We start from the raw sequence: 18,902 nt of genomic DNA on the forward strand, positions 1-18,902 counted from the left end.
AAAGGAGGTATGAAAAGTGGGGTGGGCTCAAAAGGGCTTCATTCTTTTTTTCCTTAATTTATTTGGCTGTGCTGGGTCTTAATTGTGGCATGCAGGATCTTAAGTTGAGGCACGTGAGATCTTTCAGTCGCAGCATGCAGGATCTTAGTTGAAAGCGTGTGGGATCTAGTTCACTGACCAAGGATCGAACCCCACCCCCCTGCATTGGGAGTGCAGAGTCTTAGCCACTGGACCACTAGGGAACTCCCAGGGCTTCCTTCTTTAGGATGAGACAACCCAGAACCAGGTGACCCGAAGGCGAGGAAAGGACTCTCAAGGCTCAATTAGCAGCGAGATAGTGGCTTCCCAGGTAGCTTACTGGTAAAGAATCCACTTGCTAAGCAGGAGACCCGAGACGTGGGTTTGATCCCTAGGTCGGGAAGATCCCCTGGAGGAGGGCATGGCAACCCACTCTAGTATTCTTGCCTGGAGAATTCCATGGACAGAGGAGCCTGGCAGGCTATAGTCCAGGGGGTTGCAAACAGTCGGACACAATTGAGCAACGAGACAGAAGCAGCAACCCAGACAGAATTAGTGGGGTCAGATGGAAACACAGTCTCTGCTGGGGACCAAGCCTCCCGGGTCCTTCCAGATGGACCCCAAAGCCTCTAAGTTCAGGAACCAGACAGAAGAACCCTTATGCCAAGCCCTCCACCAATTCAGGACAATGAAGCGTCCCGATCCCACAGCCGCTTCGTTCGATTGGACGGGAAGGTGTGTTCGAGCTGGTGGAGGCTGGATCGCAAGGCCAGCCGGGAGGTGGAGAAAGTGGTGGTTTCACCAGTCTCCCAAACTGGACATGCACACGTGGGGAGGGAATTTTTTTTTTTTTTTAAATATTTGGCTGCACCAGGTCTTAGTTCTGGCACATGGGATCTTTGCTGAGGCATGCAGGATCTGCTTAGTTGCAGCAGGCAGGGTCTTTAGATGTGGCACATGAGATCTAGTTCCCTGACCAGGGATCGAACCTGGGTCCCCTGCCGTGGGAGTGTAGACTTTTAGTCACTGGACTGCCGGGGAAGTCCCAAGGAGGGGATTTTGGTTTGCCCATGGCTGTCCCCCAGAACCACAGAGGGCAGTCCATAATACTTGCTGGGTGGGTGAATGAGTTGCTTAAAGGAAGCAGAAGTCCGAGAGTGAGGGAGAGGCAAGAACCAGGCTGAGCCAAACTCCGCCACCCTTGGCATCCGAGGCCCTCCCCCAGCACATCCAACCCCCTCCCACGTGCATGGGGCCGGCTGGCCTGAGTCCCCGTGCTGTCCCGTCTGCCCCTCTCAGTGTGTGTGGGGGGGGAATGCCTGGGCTTTAGGGTGCACCAAAGCTGGGGTCCGGTGTCTGCCCAGCTATCACCGGCCTGCGACTCCCACTGGGCACCCAAACACTCCATGTCTGTTTCCTCCTGAGCAAAATGGCACCACCAAATCCACTGGTCTTAGCATCACGGGGACGACAGTGATGACGTCACGCTGACGTCACCTGCTGAGCAGCTGACTCCCTGACATCACCTGTCTCATTAACTCCAGGTGAGCTCACCCCGGACTCCTGACGGGCGGCACAAGGACCCTTCTGTTCCCTAAGTGCGGGGCGGGGGGTGGGGAGCCTGGGAGGGAAACGAAGGCCTGGCACTCAGCTGCCCCTGGGCAGCTCAGCTGTGTACCATATGCACTGGTTCTCGGGCACATACAGCTGGGGGGCTGGGTGTCCGGAGACGATGCGGAGAGGCCAGCACTGGGGTGCTGCCAGCCCCCGCTGCGACCGTGTCTCCCGAGAGCCCCCTTGCCAGACGTAAACAGGACCTCTCAGAAGGATGTGGACGAGGAGCCTCAGGCCTTTTCTTGTCAGGAAAAGACTGGGCCAAAAAAAAAAAAACAAAACACGCTAATCACTTGTGGGTGAGCTAATCCCCCAGGCGCTGGGCTGGCACCCAGGCTCCCACCCTCCACCGGCAACCTGGCCCTGCCCACCGGCTGCCTCCTTCCTCCTGTTTATGGCTCCCACTCCACCCACTGCCCTGGCCTCTGAGCAAGCATGGGTGGAGGGCTAAGGTCCCAGGGAAGGAACCTGGCTTCTAGCTCTTGACGACAACCCTGAACTGGAGCCTGGGCACCATCCCACTCCTTGAGCCTCAGTTTCCCCATCGGGAAGGCGAGTCCTTGGGCGTGAAGTTCTCAGGTCCAGATGGAAGGTGCACCACCACCCCGCCCGGCCATCTGCCCCCCTATACCTGCTCCGATCTGCCCCAGAGTCACTCGCTCCTCACTGCTGTGAGGAGCACACTCCTCCTGTCCACAGGCCTCACCCCCCCCAACTTGGATGCTCTCCAGCCCCATCACCTCTTGTTCCTGCTCCTTTATTTTACTTATTTTTAAAAAATACTTTATTTGGCTGCACCGCATCTTAGTCACGGCACGTGGGATCTTCAATCTTCATTGCAGCACGAGGCATCTTCAATTGCAGCCTGCTAACTCTTAGCTGTGGCATGCGGGATCTGGTTCCCAGACCTGGGACTGAACTCAGGACCCATTCACTGGGAGCTCACCACCAGGGAAGTCCCTGTTCACGCTCTTTTAAATCCTGGCTCTACACCCCTGCCAGGACCCTTTCCTGTTGCCCTGCCCGTTCCGGGGGCTCCCCCAGTCCCCGTCCAGTCCACCCTGCAGAGCCTCTTATGCACCGAAAGGATACCGTGGGATTCTGACTGATTCGGGTGTTCTCAGTCGTGTCCGACTCTTTGCGACCCCGTGGACTGGAGCCCACCAGGCTCTTCTGTCCGTAGGATTTCTCAGGCAAGAATACCGGAGTGGGTTGCCATTTCCTTCTCCGGATCTTCCCAACCCGGGAATGGAAGCCATGTCTCCTACATTGGCAGGCGGGTTCTTTACCCCTGAGCCACCTGGGAAGCCCTGAGACTCTAACTGCATGGTATCTTCATGGCACCTGCTGTGACCCAGACCCAGAACTGGGATGGATCAGGCCCAGTTCCCACCCCAGAGCTCCCAGGTGAAGAAAGAGAAGCCAAAGGTCATACACGGTGACCCACATGTGAGAGGAGGTGACCACCATGCAGATGTCCATTTAACAGGTATGTCAACTGCACCTGCCACCTCCCCAGGGTGTGTGGACACACCCTCTGTCTACACGCGTACACACGTCTTAGCTGACACTTGCCAATGCCCCAAGCCCCATCCATTCCTTTCACAGTTATTTAAGTACCGTCTGCACACCCACTGTGTGCTCTAGATGAGGAAGGCCACCAAACAAGACGGAGACACAGGGGTGTTGTGGTGAATTCTCTGCCCCTATGGAATCAGGGGGTTGCTCACTCAGTCGTGTCCAACTCTTTGCAACCCCATGGACTGTAGCCCGCCAGGCTCCTCTGTCCATGAGATTCTCCAGGCAAGAATACTGGAGTGGGTTGCCATTTCCTCCTCCAGGGGATCTTTCCAACACAGAGATCAAATCCACATCTCTTGTGTCTCCTGTGGGTTCTTTACCACTGAGCCATCTGGGAATAACCAGGTCCCCAGGGGGGCGTGACATGCATTTTGTGGCTGGATGCTCACAGACCCCGACACGTGCACACCCACCACCCTTCTCCAGCCATGGCTTTCACACACCGTCATGTCTGAGGCCCCAGGACCCCAGGAGGGAGGCAGGATCTAGACCATCATCCACCCTATGCTGGATGCCTGAGGCCGAGCGGGTAGGTGACCTGCCCTCCATCACACAAGCCAGCGAGGGCCAGGGCTCCCAGCCTCGTTCTGGCTCCTCTCCCTGGCCTTGGTCCTGAGTATACTCAGACTCATGCAGACACCACCTCCTTCTCCAAACTCGTCGCCCCCACCTCTACCCTCACTCAGATAAGGTGAGGTGAGCCTGGCTACCTTGATCCACCAGGGACAACCCAGGACTCCCCTCAAGCTCCAGCCAGGTGATATGATCCAATAAAGTGACCCGTGCCTGTCCTCGCCCAACCCCAGAGTCAGGGAGAGCCTGGAGGCACCCAGCCCAGGTCACACCATCCCCTCCTTACGTCCTGATCACTCCTGATGGGCAGACCTCCATCAGCCCATGGTCTCAGGAGCATGCAGGGGTCCAGCCCCTGGGAGATCTGGGTCCAGCTGAAGCTCCACCACCCACCAGGAAAATGATGCTGGGCAACCTGCTCCCCCCGCTCTGGGCTTCAGTCTCCCCCTGCCAGGTAAAGATATCCACAGCACCCTATTCCTTCCCCCCTCACAGACCAGTGGTGGGAGGTTAAGAGCCAGGCCCCCACGGAGCTGTTCTGGCCGAATCCCACCTTGGCCTCGGGTCTGGCTGAACTCCATGAAACCTGAGTCACATCACGGACATCATCATGAGCAACCATGTGTGACCACCCAGTTCTGTGCTGTTAACATCTTTCTTTCGGCTCCCCACAGCTCCCCTTCCAAGCACAAAGACTCTCCCCAACTGACAGATGAGGACACGGGCACTCAGAAAGGCTGAGTAACTTGCCTGAGGGCACACAGCAGGAAGACTTCAAAGCAAAGCCTGTCAGAGGAGCAAACATGCGCCTGATTCCCACCCCCAACCCTTCCCCTGAGCAGCGCCCCCAAGCACGGCTCACTGCCCAGTGACGTGTGTAGATATTTGCAGAAAGGGCTGAGTGGTTCTCCCAGGGTTCAATATTCCAAACTGTCTTTTCTGCCTCCTTTCAGAGAGCAAGGGGCTTCAGGACAGGGGCTGGGTCCCCTTTCTGGGGTCACGGGGAGGCCCAGGGTGGGCTTCCCGGAGTTGTTGGGGTCCTGACCACCAGAAGGGACCCCAGAGATACAGAGATGTCATCTTCTGAGCCAGAAACAGGGCAGGGGGCGCTGCCAAGGTCACGGGCCTTCCAGGATATTGGGGGGGTGGGGGGAGACAGCAGAGAATTCTGGGAGCTGCCAGCCCTCCACGCGGTCCCCAGGCTCTGGGTCACCCAGTCCGTGCCCTCATGTCTGAAGCCTGGCATGAGAAAACCACTCCTCTCCAGTCTCCGCAGAGGGGCAGCTCAGCGTCCCAGACGGTGGCCCTGACAACCGTATGTCCCCTCCCACTGGGCTCCCAGGTCCCATCCGCCCCCCCCCCCCCCCCCGCCCCACCAAGGCCTGCAGAGAACCCTCCTGGTGGGGCTGACATAGCTCTGAACTGGCTCCCCGAGGTGGGTGGTGGGCACCTGGACGTGAGCCAGCTCGATGCCACGCCCACCTGCCCACCACCCCGAGTTCTGAGCAGCGCCATGAGGATGAGCATGGCCCACACGGGCAGTGACTCAACATCACACCAGATAAATTCAGGGCCTGCATCACCGAGACTGGGTCCCCCTCGCCTGGGAGCCTCACCATCCCCAACACCCCACCTGCCCACCCCCCACCCCGGGCTCCAGGGGGCTCTCCTGCAGGTGGTTCTGCCAGTTCGTCAGCCCCATCCTACAGACCCCAAGGACTGCCTCTCCTGGGACGCACCTGGACGCGTAATGAGGCTTGAGGGTTCCCCAAGGTGACGCCTCGGGCTCCCGGGGGGCAGAAACCGGAGCCCCTCTCTCTTGCCTGCTCCCAGGGGCCATCAGCCTACAGTCCATTGCATCAACTTACTGAGCAGCCTCTTGCCTCCAGGCAGAATCTACAGTCACCATGGCCCACTGGGGACTCTCCTCTCATCTGGGGGTGTTTCCAAAGCCCTGATCACTCTCACCCCTCTATCAGCCCCCAATCCACCATGGTCTGCCCCCAAACCTCCCACCAGCTGTTCTGCCTCCAAGCGCCCGCCCAGCCTCCCGGATCAGGCAGCCAGGGGAGGCTCCCGGGCACCTGCAGTGGGGCAGGGAGCCCCAGACCGAGGCTCATGAGATGTGGTTTCAGATCCTGATTCTTGTAACTCTGGGACCTTAGCCATATGTCTTCCCAGCTCTGGGCCTCAGCTTCCCCATCTGAAAAGGAAAAGAGGTCAACGAACTCCTAGGTCCCCACCCCCCAGGAGGCTCAGGAGTGGAGAAGGGTGCCTGAGGGAGGTGGCAGGGGGACCCCCACAGAAGCCCTGGGCCCCAGCCTTGGGCAGAAGTCACATCAGTCTTCCTGACAGACAGACCCCAACCGGCTGCCAGGGGATGGGTGTGTATATATGAGTGTGTCTGTGTGTGCGTCTACCTAATGGGACGGGACTTCTTTTTAGGTGATGAAATGCTCTGAAATTAGACCGTGGTGAACACTGCACAACTTCGGGAATATACGAAAACACACTGAAGTGTGCGTTTTACTTTTTTTTGGTCATACCGTGTGGCATGTGGGCTCTTAGTTCCCCAACCAAGGATCAAACTGGTGCCCCCTGCACTAGAAGCTTGGAGTCTTACCCATTGGACCACCAAGGAAGTCCTGAAGTGGATGTGTTAAAGGAAATAATCTTCAAATAAACTAAAAGAAAAAGCCAACATGCTAGAGAAGAAAAGAACAAAGTCCCCGAAGGCATGGCTGAGCCCCTAGTCAAAGCTGTGAGGACCAACCTACAGGCTTTTTCTTGGGGAGAGTACATAAACTTCTTTTTTTAAAACTATTTATCTCTATTTATTTATCTGACCGCACCAGATTGTAGCTGGCAGACACGAGATCTCCAACCTTCACTGTAGCATGTGGGATCAGGTTCCCTGATCGGGGATCAAACCCGGGCCCCCTGCACTGGGAGCGTGGAGTCTTAGCCACTGGACCACCAGGGAAGGCCCAAACCCCTCCTTCAGGGGTTTACGCCTCTACACTCGGGTCTTCTATATTCTGGAGCCAAACACGCTCCTAACTGATGGTCTGTCCCCTGGGCCACCCGCTGGGCCTGGGTGGGGGTGGGGGGGGAGCCACACACTGGGCAGTCGGTGTCCAAGGCTGGTGGTCAGGATTCAGCCAAACGTCAAGTTACTGGGCACGGTCACCAGCCAGTCTCTGCATCACCGCACAGCCAGGCACACACGCACACACACGTGCACGCACAAAGGCGTGTGTCTAAATAGCCCAGGGGATTAACTGTTCTGAGGCTTCACACTTGTGTGCTCTCCACACAGACCACCTGCCCTTCACGGAGCGGGGGACCCCCTCCAAACCGGGCTGCACCCAGCCCATGGAGACAAGATGCCCCCCTCCACCCTACCACCATCACCCTCTGGATGCCTCTGAGAATCACAGCCAGGCCAGCAGAGGCAGCAACTGGGAAGGGTGGGGTGGGCCAGTGAGAGCTGTGATCAAAGGGCAGAAAAGCCCCTTGCCCTTCCAAGGCCCTGCCCTGAATGTCCAAGCACCCAGCTTGCTTCTAATTCAATACTTGACAAGTTGGTGCAGGACACTCTCTGTGTCAAGCAGGGGGAGCCGGGGGCAGGGGTGCAGAGGGACGAGGCAGCATGGCCCTGACCCCTTGGAGGGGGACAGACAAGTACAAGGGCAGCTGAGACATAGCAGATGAGGAGGGCTGGGCGGTAGGAATGCAGTGCAGGGGCGCCTAACACAGACTTGGGAGGAGGTATCAGGGAGGGCTTCTAGAGGGAGGTGACATCCAAGCTGGGACCTGCGAGAATGAGCCCAGAGAGATGGACGGGCAGCAGAAAAATGTGTTCCAAGGAGAAGCAACAGCACACTGGGAAGCAAGCTGGAATGCACTGTGTTCTAGAAAACGACGGAACTCGGCATGGCCATCACAGAAAGAGGCGGGGCCTGGCAGGGAGGGAGGCGATCCGATGAAGGTCCTCGCCTGGACCTGAAATGACGTCCCGCGGGTCCCCAAGGAAGGTCTTGCCACATCTGGGGTCCCACTTCCCGTCTCTGGACCCCTTCTTACACTGCTCACTCCCCAGCCCTGATCCCCACCCCAGCCTACTCCTGGGTCAGAATCCCACCTGCCCTCTGGTCACCTCCTACAGGCTGCCCACAGCAAGTTGGGGGGTAGGCATGTCTCCAAAACCCAGCCACAGGGCCCATACCCCTGGGCAGCCTGGCACCGAGGTAGGGCTTGGCATCTGGGAAGCCTGATCACCCACTCCAAGGGGCTGAGGGGTGGACCGGCCGCGGGGACTAAGCACTTCTGCCTCTGGGCTTTCCCCAGCTTGCACAAAGTCAGGCACAGCATCGCCCATGCTCCATGGGCAGAGCAGCTACGAGCAGAACCGAACAGTGGTGTCCAGCTCCTCTCGGGGCAGGCCTGGGGCTCTCCAAGGGCCAGCCTCTAGGACCAAGATCTGACAAGTGGAGAAAACACTTCTCTGGGATGAGGATCAGCTTCCCCCAACTGAACCTGCAGATCCTCCCAAGAACCCCGCCAGGCAGGGGCAAGCACGCTCCTCTGTTCAGATGAGGCTCAGAGAGGTAAGTCACTTGCCTGAAGCCACACAGCTGGCTGGGGGTAGAAGTGGGACTCGAACCCTTGCCTGTCTGGTTTCAAAGGGACCCTGCTGGAAAGAGGGGAAGCTCTGGAATAGCGAAAGGAGTTCACCCCCAAGGAGGGGCACTGGTCTCCCATCCAGGACAACCAAGAGCATCTCCCTCCCGGATGGGCTGAGAACGGAGCGTCTTGGGCAGCGGCTGGCCCCAGGCGGGTGGGCGGTGGACCAGGATCAGAGGGAAGATGTGGTTAGCTCACCTGCTTGGAGGGCTGCACCCCCAGCTGGAAGCCAGGTACACATGGAGAACAGGGGCAACCAGCTCCCTCCCAAAGGCCCTACCTCTCCCGAGCTGGGCCTCTCTGCTGAAAGCAGCCACACCTGAAAAACCAGCTCCTGGATCAACATGAAACACCAGCCGGCCTCGGCCTCGTCACAAGACCCCCTCGGAGCCCGAAAGGACCACCTTGGAGCCGGCTGGCTGGGTGGGCAGGCAGGGGTCCTGCCTGCTCCAGGGAGCCACCCAGGGCCACCCGAGAACCCTTCTGCACCAAGAACAGCCCAAGGGTGCCTCTAGCCTCTGAGGACACGGGGGAAGGGGCAATGGTGGGAGGGCGGGGGCAGCCGGCTCATCAGGAAAAGTCCACGACCTCCTCACAAGAAACGACGTTAAAACCTCCAAATCTCATGCCGCTGTCGCCCATGGTGCTCCCTTCCCTTAGGAAGCCATGACCCCTGGGGCACCCCCAAGCTCCTACCGGGTACCTGCTTCACTCAGGCGCTGCCACTCGTGAGCCCATGGGCAGCACTGCGTCCATTTCCTAGAGGGACAAACTGAGGCTCGGCCGGCTAGGCAGCTGTCCAAGCCACACAGTGGGCAGGGCAGCAGACCTGGAATCGGCCTGACTAGTCTGCGACCAACCAAAATCTCAGTGCCGCTGCCCACGCGAGCATTCAGGAGAGCGGCCATGGCCAGCCATGGACCTCAGCTGTTTGTCAAACAAGTTTTATTTAGGGCCCCGACAGGTAGCTCTTCTCCTGGGTCGGGAAGATCTCCTGGAGAAGAAAATAGCAACCCACTCCAGTATTCTTGCCTGAGAATCCCATGGACAGAGAAGCCTGGCAGGCAGTCTTTGGGGTCGCAGAGAGTCAGATGCAACTGAGCAATTTTTTGAAACTGAATCTTTCAACCTTTTTAACAGGTAACTTGAACAGAAGTGGCCCCAGCACAGAGGTGGACACTGGGCACTGGAGGCCCACACGTCCCCACCTCTGTCCCCTGGATGGGGTCTCATGCCCTCCAGGGCTCTGGGGAAGTCCAGGGGCTTGTGGGACCCCAGCTGAGTCTCACACTCGCCCTGGAAACCACGTGCTGTTCTCTTGTTCATAGATGACCACGCCAAAGCACAGAGACACAGTGTAACTCACCGGAGGTCACACAGCCCCGTTGAAAGTGAAAGTCACTCAGTCGGGTCCGACTCTTTGCAACCCCATGGTCTATACAGTCTGTGGAATTCTCCAGGCCAGAATACTGGAGCGGGTAGCCTTTCCTTTCTCCAGGGGATCTTCCCAATCCAGGGATCGAACCCAGGTCTCCCACATTGCAGGCAGATTCTTTACCAGCTGAGCCACAGGGAAGCCCAAGAATACTGGAGTAGGTAGCCTATCCCTTCGCCAGGGGATGGTCCCGACCCAGGAATCGAACCGAGGTCTCCTTCACAGCCCCACTGTTTGATCCTAAATCATGCTCCTGTTCACCCTCCTCCCCTACCCCCTTGTTTCAGGAAAACACAGAATATGCATCCCAAACTATACAGCCGCACAAGTGGAGACCAGGGACTCCCAGGCTCCCTGGGGAGGGGGGCACACGGAGATGGCTGAGACAGCCCCCCTCCCTCCAGGCCCACCCTCTGCCCCCACCCGGAGCATCCTGTTTCCGAGTCCACCTGCACTACAGGAGGGTGGAGGCCCGCAGCCCTGAGGGCAGCTGCAGGCAGGTGTAATTTCATCAGGAGCCTCCCGAGCAAGTCACCAGAAACGGAGGATGAAATTCCAGCTCTGCGGACAGAAAGGTGCAGCGGTCCTGGCTCAGGGTTGGCTCAGTGGGGGTGGGGAGGCGGATGGGGCACCTCTGTGAACATGATGGAAAAGGCGCGCCTTCCGCTGGGCGGCCCCACGCCAGCTAAGGGCTCAGCAAGCTGGGAGGGCCTGATCTCCATCAGGAGAGCAGCAGGGCTCTGTGCCACAGACGTGCTGTGGAATACTACTCAGCCACCAAAAGGACCGGCTCCGGGTGCCCCGACCAGGCATCACGCAGAGTGAAAGAAGCGAGACGCAGGCTTCTGTGTGATGGCGTGTATGTGATGCACTGGAGAGGCAGACCTATACACACAGAAACCCGGCCAGCGGTTGCCAGGGGCTGCCGGTGCACAGGCTTGAGGGGACTTTTGCGGGGTGATGGAATGTCCCATGTCTTGACGGGGGCTGGGCTATGTGAACGCAGGCACTGGTTGAGCTCCTTGGACAGCACCCTTGAGACCTGGGCCTTTCACAGCTATTCCTCACCCCCTCGACAATATATATGCTAACATGCGAGGTGAGCCCTTCCTATGTGCCAGCCTGGGGCTGGATGCCAGGAACTGAGACATATGCTTCTGCAAGTTTCTCACCAGTCTGCGGAGGGACCAATGAATGGATGGACAGATACACACACCCCATATGGTAGTAGTGAGTCATTTTCTAGGCAGGTTGATAAGAAGTCTAGGGGTCCCCAAGGAGAGAGGGGTCTGGAATTCTCAAGGAGGAAAAAAGGACAAATTTTTTTTTCCTCCACATTCCTTTGGATTATATAACAATAATGTATCCTGCCTGAGGACAGTCTCTGGATTAAACCTTCTGGCTAATCCTGTTATCTTACAATGTAAATCATGGGAGGAGGTCTGGTGAGGTCTTTACAACCACCAGACATTCTTTTGACCCTCAATATGAGGGTTAGGAGAATATATTGCCTCAACAATTTAGGGACCACACCCCTAAACAGCAGCAAGTAGTTATGGAATGAAAATGACACTCCTTCCCCTTGGCAACATAATTCTCCTAAAAGAAAAGGGGGGAATGAGAGAGTCATTTCCTAGGCAGGTTGATAAGAAGTCTAAGGGTCCCCAAGGAGAGAGGGGTCTGGAATTCTCATGGAGGAAGAAAAGAAACTTTTTTTCCCTCTACATTCCTTAGGATTGTATAACAATAATGTATCCTGCCTGAGGACAGTCTCTGGATTAAACCTTCTGGCTAATTCTGTTATCTTACAATGTAAATTATGGGAGTAGGTCTGGTGAGGTCTTCCCAAGGATTGGACTTCCCTGCTGGCTCAGATGGTAAAGGGTCTGCCTACAATGCGGAAGACCCGGGTTCAATCTCTGGATCAGGAAGATCTCCTGGAGAAGGAAATGGCAACCCACTCCAGTATTCTTGCTTGGAAAATCCCATGGACAGAGGAGCCTGGTAGGCTATAGTCCATGGGGTCACAAAGAGTCCGATATGACTGAGCGGACTTCACTTTACAAGGATTATGTAGCAATAATGTATCCTGCCTGAGGACAGTCTCTGGATTAAACCTTCTGACTAATCCTGTTATCTTAAAATGTAAATTATGGGAGTAGGTCTGGTGAGCTCTTTACAACCTCCAGACATTCTTTTGATTCATTGGAGAGTATATGACTCCACTGCTAACGCTAGCAGGGGGGTGCTCTTTCTGCCCACTTCTAATGCCTATATCAGAAGCTTTTTCTATCTCCTTTATACTTTAATAAAACTTTATTACACAAAAGCTCTGAGCGATCCAGCCTCGTCTCTGGCCCCGGATTGAATTCTCCTCCGGAGGCCAAGAATCCTGGTGTCTTTTCATGGTTCAGCAACAACGTACCTTGAGATCCCACCAGCAAAGTGGCCTGGCCCTGCCCAAGCCTCCAGGGGAGAAGCAGCCTGGAGGGTCTCCTCCAGCTGCAGGCCAGGAAGGGACATGGCCCCAGAGCTGGTCCTCCTCCCCAGCCACACAGCCTGACAGGGCACCTACAAGCTGCCCAAGACCCCAACCCCTCAGGCTGGGGCCTCTCACCTCCAGCTTCCCACCCCATCTCCACTTCGGACCTTCCCTGGGGTGACCCACCTACCTTGCTGGAGAGTCCCCAGCATGTACCACCAAGCTCCCCACCCAACCCACAGGGCCATCCTGGGGCTTCAGCAGATGCGGGGCATCACTGCCATCTCATGTGTGAGCACACAGCCCAGACTGGTGGCGGGGGCCCCCCCAGAGACAGTACCCCCAGCCTCGACAGGGGAGCATCAGAGAAACAGCCTCCCAGTGCTCGGGGCTGGCTCTGTGAATCTTGGGACCACAGATCCTAATTGGGCGTCTGATAGGGTATCCCCAGCAAGTTCCTGCTCCTCCCAACAAACTCTCATTTTTCAAACTTTTTATTTTATATCGGAATTGTTGTTGTTCAGTCACTAAGGTGTGTCCAACCCCCTTGGACTGTACAACCCCCATGGACTGTAGCACACCAGGCTTCCCTGTCCTTCACCATCTCCCGGAGTTTGCTCAGACTCATGTCCATGGGGTCGATGTTGATTAACAATGCCGTGTTAGCCTCGGTGTACAGCGAAATGATTCAGCCACACACAGAGGTGCAGACTTTCTTTCTCAAACTCTCCTCCCATCTAGGCTGCCATGCAACGCTAAGCAGAGTTCCCTGTGCTTAATACCCCGTATGGACCACAGTTCTGGAGAAGGAAACGGCAACCCACTCCAGTATTCTTGCCTAGACAATCCTGGGGACAGGGGAGCCTGGTGGGCTGCCGTCTATGGGGTCGCACAGAGTCGGACATGGCTGAAGCGACTTAGCAGCAGCAGCCTGGACCACGGTGGCACAGAAGATTCTGAAACACAAGGCCTCCCAGACTGGGGGTCCCTGAGCTCCCCCCCCCCACACACACCACCCAGGTCTAATAGATCTGGACCCTTAAACTCCAGACTGGAGAACTGAGGAAATCACAAACAGCGCCACCTGATTCAATCTCCCTCTAGATCATCCCTGGAGCCTCAGGTTGAATCCTGACCCCAAACCTAGGCCCCAACCACACCCGCATCCCCCCTGACCCCAAACGTCTCACTGCCCAGAGGCCGCAGTGGGAGAATTACCAGATAAAACACAAGACCGCCAGTTCAGTCTATACTTCAGCTAAACAAGCAAATTTGTAGTGTCATTTATAATCCCCACGGGCTTCCCAGGAGGCGCCAATGTAGGAGATGTAAGAGACGCAAGTTCGATCCCTGGGTTGGGAAGATCCCCTGGAGCAGGGCATGGCAACCCATTCCAGTATTCTTGCCTGGAGAATCCCATGGACAAGAGCCTGGCGGGCTACGATCCACAGGGTCGCAAACACTCAGACAGGACTGAAGCGATTTAGCACGGACGCACATAACCCCCATACTGCATTATCCGTCAGTTAACCAAAATCCAAATTTAACCGGACGTCCCTATTTTAACTGGCTAAATCGGGCCACCCGGAGCAGGTGGTCCTGAAGGAGGGAGACAGGTGGGCACACAAATAGCGCTGGGGCAGCCAGGCCCAGCTCGGGACCAAGAGGAAGGGTGTCTGGAATGAGAGTTTTGTTCCCTGCCTGACACACCCCCAGCGGTCACCCCCAGCCAGCCCCTGGACAAAGCACAGCCTCCCCAAGCTCATTCAGGACACCTAACTCACCCCAAAGTGAACGACGGCGGTGCCCTGGATGCCATCCTCCCCCAGGGCTCTGAGCCCTTTTGCTGTCATCAGATACAACCCATGGCACTGCAGCTTTAATGACAAAATATCAATTCCCTGGTGGTCCAGTGGTTAAGACTCTGGGCTTCCAATGCAAAGGGTGAGGGTTGGATCCCTGGTTGGGGAACTAAGATCCCACGTGCTATGTGGGAAAACCACAAATGCAAAAAAAAAAAAAAAACACTTGAAATGACAAACTATTGACCCAGTGAGATGGTCCCAGCCAGACATCCCTGCCGATGAGGAACCTGTGTGCCCATCGAAGCTGGATCCCCTTGGGACTCACCTGGACAGCTCAACCCTTAGACCCAGAAGTCTCTCTTGTCACCCTGTCACCAACGGGGTGACCCGCCTCTGTTTTCTGACCAGGTCCATCTCCTTCACCTCTCCCACAGAAAACAATCCTTCCAACCTTCCGGTCTCCATAAGGGGTTTGGATCTCACGGGCCCCACACCCCCCGGGGAGATCCTGAGCCGTAGGTCCTGGGTCCCACTCTGCTCGCCAGGACTACTGAATTAACCCTGCAGGTCCTGCTCCCGGTGCCCCCCGAGGCCTCCACAGGCCCCCTGGAGCTGGGCGCACACTGCTGATCTGTCCCAAGGAACGTGGCGGTGTCCCTGGTTGCCAGGCATCAAAGAGAGAGATGCCCACAGACGGCCTGGACCAAGAGAAACCACATGGACATTCCGGGAGCAGAGCCCCAGGCTCAGGTGTGGGGTAATGGGGAGAGGAACCTCCCAGAGGACTTGGGGCAGGGAGCTTAGGGAAAGACCCTCGGGGTCCCATCATTGTGGGGACCTACCCAGAGATTCGAATTCAGGAACAACAGGAGAGAGCCAGCTTAGCTATTCAGACACTGGGGCAGAATTTCATCCATTCATTCATTCACTCAATCAGTAAGTATTTGGGGAGCAGCCCTGGAGCTCCAACACCTTGGCCAACACTGATGCAAAAAGCCAACTCATTGGAAAACACCCCGATGCGGGGAAAGAGTGAAGGCAAAAACAGAAGGGGGCGGCAGAGGATGAGGTGGTTAGTGTCACTGACTCAAAGCACATGAATCTGAGCAAACTCCGAGAGATAGTGGAGGAGAGGGGAGCTTGGCAGTGCTGCAGCCCATGGGGCCACACAGACTCGGACACCGACTTAGCGACTGAAAAACAACCCGGGCACCACGGAGCCGAAGGCAAGCCTCGGTCCCTGTCCTGTCCTCGTACCATCGGGGACATGTAACTCTTGAGTGAGATCACTGCTGGGATGCGGAAGGACAGGATGTCATGGGGACACAGAGGTCGCACCTTGGCCAGTCCTGGCGACGTTCCTCGGCAGGTTTCCAGCCCGAGGACATGAGTGCCAGCTGAGTCCTGACAGAGAAGGGGAGAAAGACAAATTCTACAGCCCCTACCCACCTTCATCCTAAGCAGGGAGGGCCCTTCAAGGAAGCCCCACCCCCTCAGGAGGGGGGAAGCCCTGAGGTTTAGAGGAACAGCAGGAGAAAAGGCCTTTCAGGGAAGGTGCAATTTTCAAAGAGTGGGCCCAGGAGGCAGTGGGGACCCCAACGAGAGCCAGAGGACTCGAACCAGAACCCAGAATGAGGGTGGACCAGCAGATACGGTCTTCGGTTCCAAGGTCAGGCTGAGGACACAAGAGCCCCAAGCTGTCACCCACCACATCACCTGGGGTCTCCAACAACAGGCCGTTACCAAACTGGGGACACCCCGGCTGTCGAGGAGACAGGGAGGCTGGACAAACAGGTGCCTCCCGGACCCCTATCATGACGTCTGCCTTCCCGACTATTTGCAAGCATCAGATACTGACAACTGGCAGGCAGCTCACGGAGGCTGCCTGAAATGAACAAACGAAGCACACTTGCAAATACATGACCCTTCCTCAGGCATCCAGACAACAGTCCTCCTAACTAGGTTAAGCCTGCCCCTCCAGTGCTATCTTCCAGACCCAGTTTTGCAACCTTTCTCCCCAGGTCCTCCCACATTTTGAACAAGCGGGCACCCTCGTCTCCTCCGCTGGGGTCCTCTGGGACCCTCTGAGTCAGAGCCACAACTTTCTAGGTCACCCTCAGAGCAGGCTACGGGATGGGGTGTGGTCTGAAGCTCCCCACATCCCAAAAGCAGGTTGGGGGTTCCGACATCCCATCTTCTTGCAACCAGGCCTGTCCCTTGGTCCACAGGTCCCTGTTCAGAAGAAGGCAGAGGGTGACTTCCACCCTCCTGGGCCCCAGCTCCTGACCTGACGCCCCCATCCTTGCTGCCCTTGTGCCCGGCTCCTCCCTGCCAGCAACTACCAGCCTGCCTGCCACCACTGCCTCCCTCTCACTCTGAATAAATAATCGATGCTTATGCCCTTTCCCTTTGGGAATGACGCTGCTGAAATAAATGGGTTGCTCCAAGGCACCTCCCCAGTCCCGAGGGCCCAGGTCAGTAGCGGGGAGCAGCAGTCCTCACCACGGGTGCAACCGAACGTGTGAGGGAGACGAGGGCCAGCAGGGTCGGGGTGGCTTCTGGCCACCCCTTCCTTCTGCCGTGAGCAGGAAGAGGAGTCCCCGCAAATGCCCACTCCTCGAGAAGCTGTCCAGGCCTGCCCACCTCACCAGCACCATACTCCACGCGAGACCTGGCAAAGGGGACCCCTACATGCGGGCCCCCTCACTCGGGCTGTGACCAGGACCCGGGAGCCTCCCACCTCAGGTCTGGTCCTGGGAGCCCAAGTCCCAGGGCCGGATGTCCAGGGCTTGAGCCCCGCTCCAGAGAGGCCAGGAGGGCAGAACTCTCAGAGGCACGGTCCCTCTCTGTCCTGGGCCCAGGCCAGGGAACCTTCCCTCTTCCTGCCCACAGGCTGGGGCTGGGGCTGGGGCACCCAGGACCCTTCATTCCCAGAGACTCAGGATGGTGGCAGTGGGGAGGCATCGAACACTCCGTGGCCCGCTCCACTGGCCTCCCCACCCATCTGCGGGAACTCAGAGACCACCCACAGACAGGGCATCCCCAACTTGCTCCTCGGAAACCTTTGTGGCCCCCCTACTGCCATCCTCTGAGCCTCCTTCCCTTGCACTCCATCAGGAGCCCAGCGGTCACCACTCAGGCCAGCCCTCCCTCCCCAGGGACCCCAGCAGGAACCACTGTGTTGGGGCAGTACTGGCTGTGTGGGACTCAGCCTGTGAGTGGGGGGGGGTGCACCGGCCTGGAGATCGGCCCGGCCCCAGCAAGGCGGAGGTGGGGGGAGTTGGGGGGGCGGGGGCCGCGGCCTGCCCAGCCCCCCTCGGCTCCCACACTGGCGCCCGCCGCCGCCCGGATAGCACAACTGACCTCATTCGCCAACTGCAGCAGCCTGCGGGCGCCCGCTGCCCGTCCGGGGTGGCCCCCCACCTCCGGAAGGGCCCGGGAGTGGGGGGGCGGGGGCGGCGGCGGTGACAGCTCCCGGCTCCCCCTCTCGGCAGGTGGGGGCGGCCGTCCCTCCCCGCCCCCGGCCCGAATTATAATCCCGGTCACGTGCCTCCCGAGGCACCCAAAAGCCGGACCCAGATTCTGGAACACCTGGAGGGGGAGGGGCGGGCCCCCCCGCCGAGGATGGGAGGAGAGGGGGAGAAGGGCCTCGGCGCCCGCCCTCCCCCCCACCCCCCGCAAAAGTTTCTCCTACCTTGGAGGATCCTCAAGCGCTCCTGCCAGCGGCGCCCCGGCCCCGGCCCGCGGCCAGGACTCAGCCTCCAGCCGCTGCCTCCTTAATTAATCCGGGAGAATGGGGGAAGGAGAGGCGGAGGGAGGCGCGGAGCGGCGGCGGGGGCGGGCGGGAGGCGAGCGGGGCGCGGGGCGGGGAGGGGGCCCGGCGGGGGCTCTCGGGCCGGCCGGGGGGCTGGCGCTCGGCGGCCCCCACCCCCGGCGCGGGCTGCGGCGGAGGGCGGGGCGCGGCGCGGGGAGCCGAGCCGAGAGCGGGAGCGCAGGGAGGCTCTTTGTTCTGTAATCCCAGTAAGATTGCCAGCCATTCGCCCCGGCCCTAATCCCAGCCCCGCGCAACACCACCCTCCATTGGCTGCCATTTACATACGGGATTAGCCCGCCCCGCGCCCCGGCCTGGGCACCGCGGGGGGAGCGCCGCGCCCCCCGCCCCGCGCCGGGCGCCCAGAGCGCGCGCCGCCCCAGCGCCCGCCGCCAGGGGGGCCCGCGGGAGGGGCGGCCCCGGCGCCCCCTGGCTGCCCGCGGCGCCCCTCCGCCTCCCCAGCGCCCCACCGCCGGGACGGATTAGAAAGCCAGGACTCGTCCCCGGAGACCCCCCTCCTCACCCCCGCCCCGGGCGCGGGAACCGGGCCCGGAGGGTCAAGGTCACTCAGCGGGCGCCGGGAGGATCCCCGGAGACGCCGGGGCCCGCGCGCTGGGGAAAGTGAAGTGGCAGCGGCTGGTCACCTCTGCCGTGCCCAGGTTATTTCCCCCTGTGGCGTGGCCCGGGTTCCTCTTTCAGCCTTTGTCCCCTGGGATGGGAAGGAAGGCAGTGACAAGCCCAAGGTCGCAGCTGATCCGATTGGACACGCCTGGTCCCATCTTGTCTGGGCAGCGCTCCTTCTGATCGCCCGACCCAGGCTTCTGCCACCCCCTTCCCCTCCATACCAGCCTTCCTACGGAGTCAGAAGCACACCTCCCATCCTCTGCAGAGCATGCA

At 58.6% G+C, this 18,902-nt stretch overlaps 1 protein-coding gene across 4 annotated transcripts in view; it reads right to left on the reverse strand.

The window, feature by feature from the left end:
* Positions 1–18,527, reverse strand: part of GTF2IRD1 (GTF2I repeat domain containing 1) — a 115,437-nt gene extending 96,910 nt beyond the window's left edge. The window contains exon 1 of one of the 4 annotated variants that reach the window (XM_043914937.1): positions 17,889–18,519. The gene's annotated coding sequence lies outside the window, so the exon portion shown is untranslated. Of the gene's footprint in view, positions 1–17,888 lie in introns of all 4 variants that reach the window. The other 3 variants (XM_043914935.1, XM_043914936.1, XM_043914938.1) reach the window with 3 other exon arrangements.
* Between the last annotated feature and the right edge of the window lie 375 nt (positions 18,528–18,902).

The sequence above is a fragment of the Cervus elaphus genome, chromosome 10 (assembly GCF_910594005.1).
Source record: "Cervus elaphus chromosome 10, mCerEla1.1, whole genome shotgun sequence".
Classification (NCBI taxonomy): domain Eukaryota; kingdom Metazoa; phylum Chordata; class Mammalia; order Artiodactyla; family Cervidae; genus Cervus; species Cervus elaphus.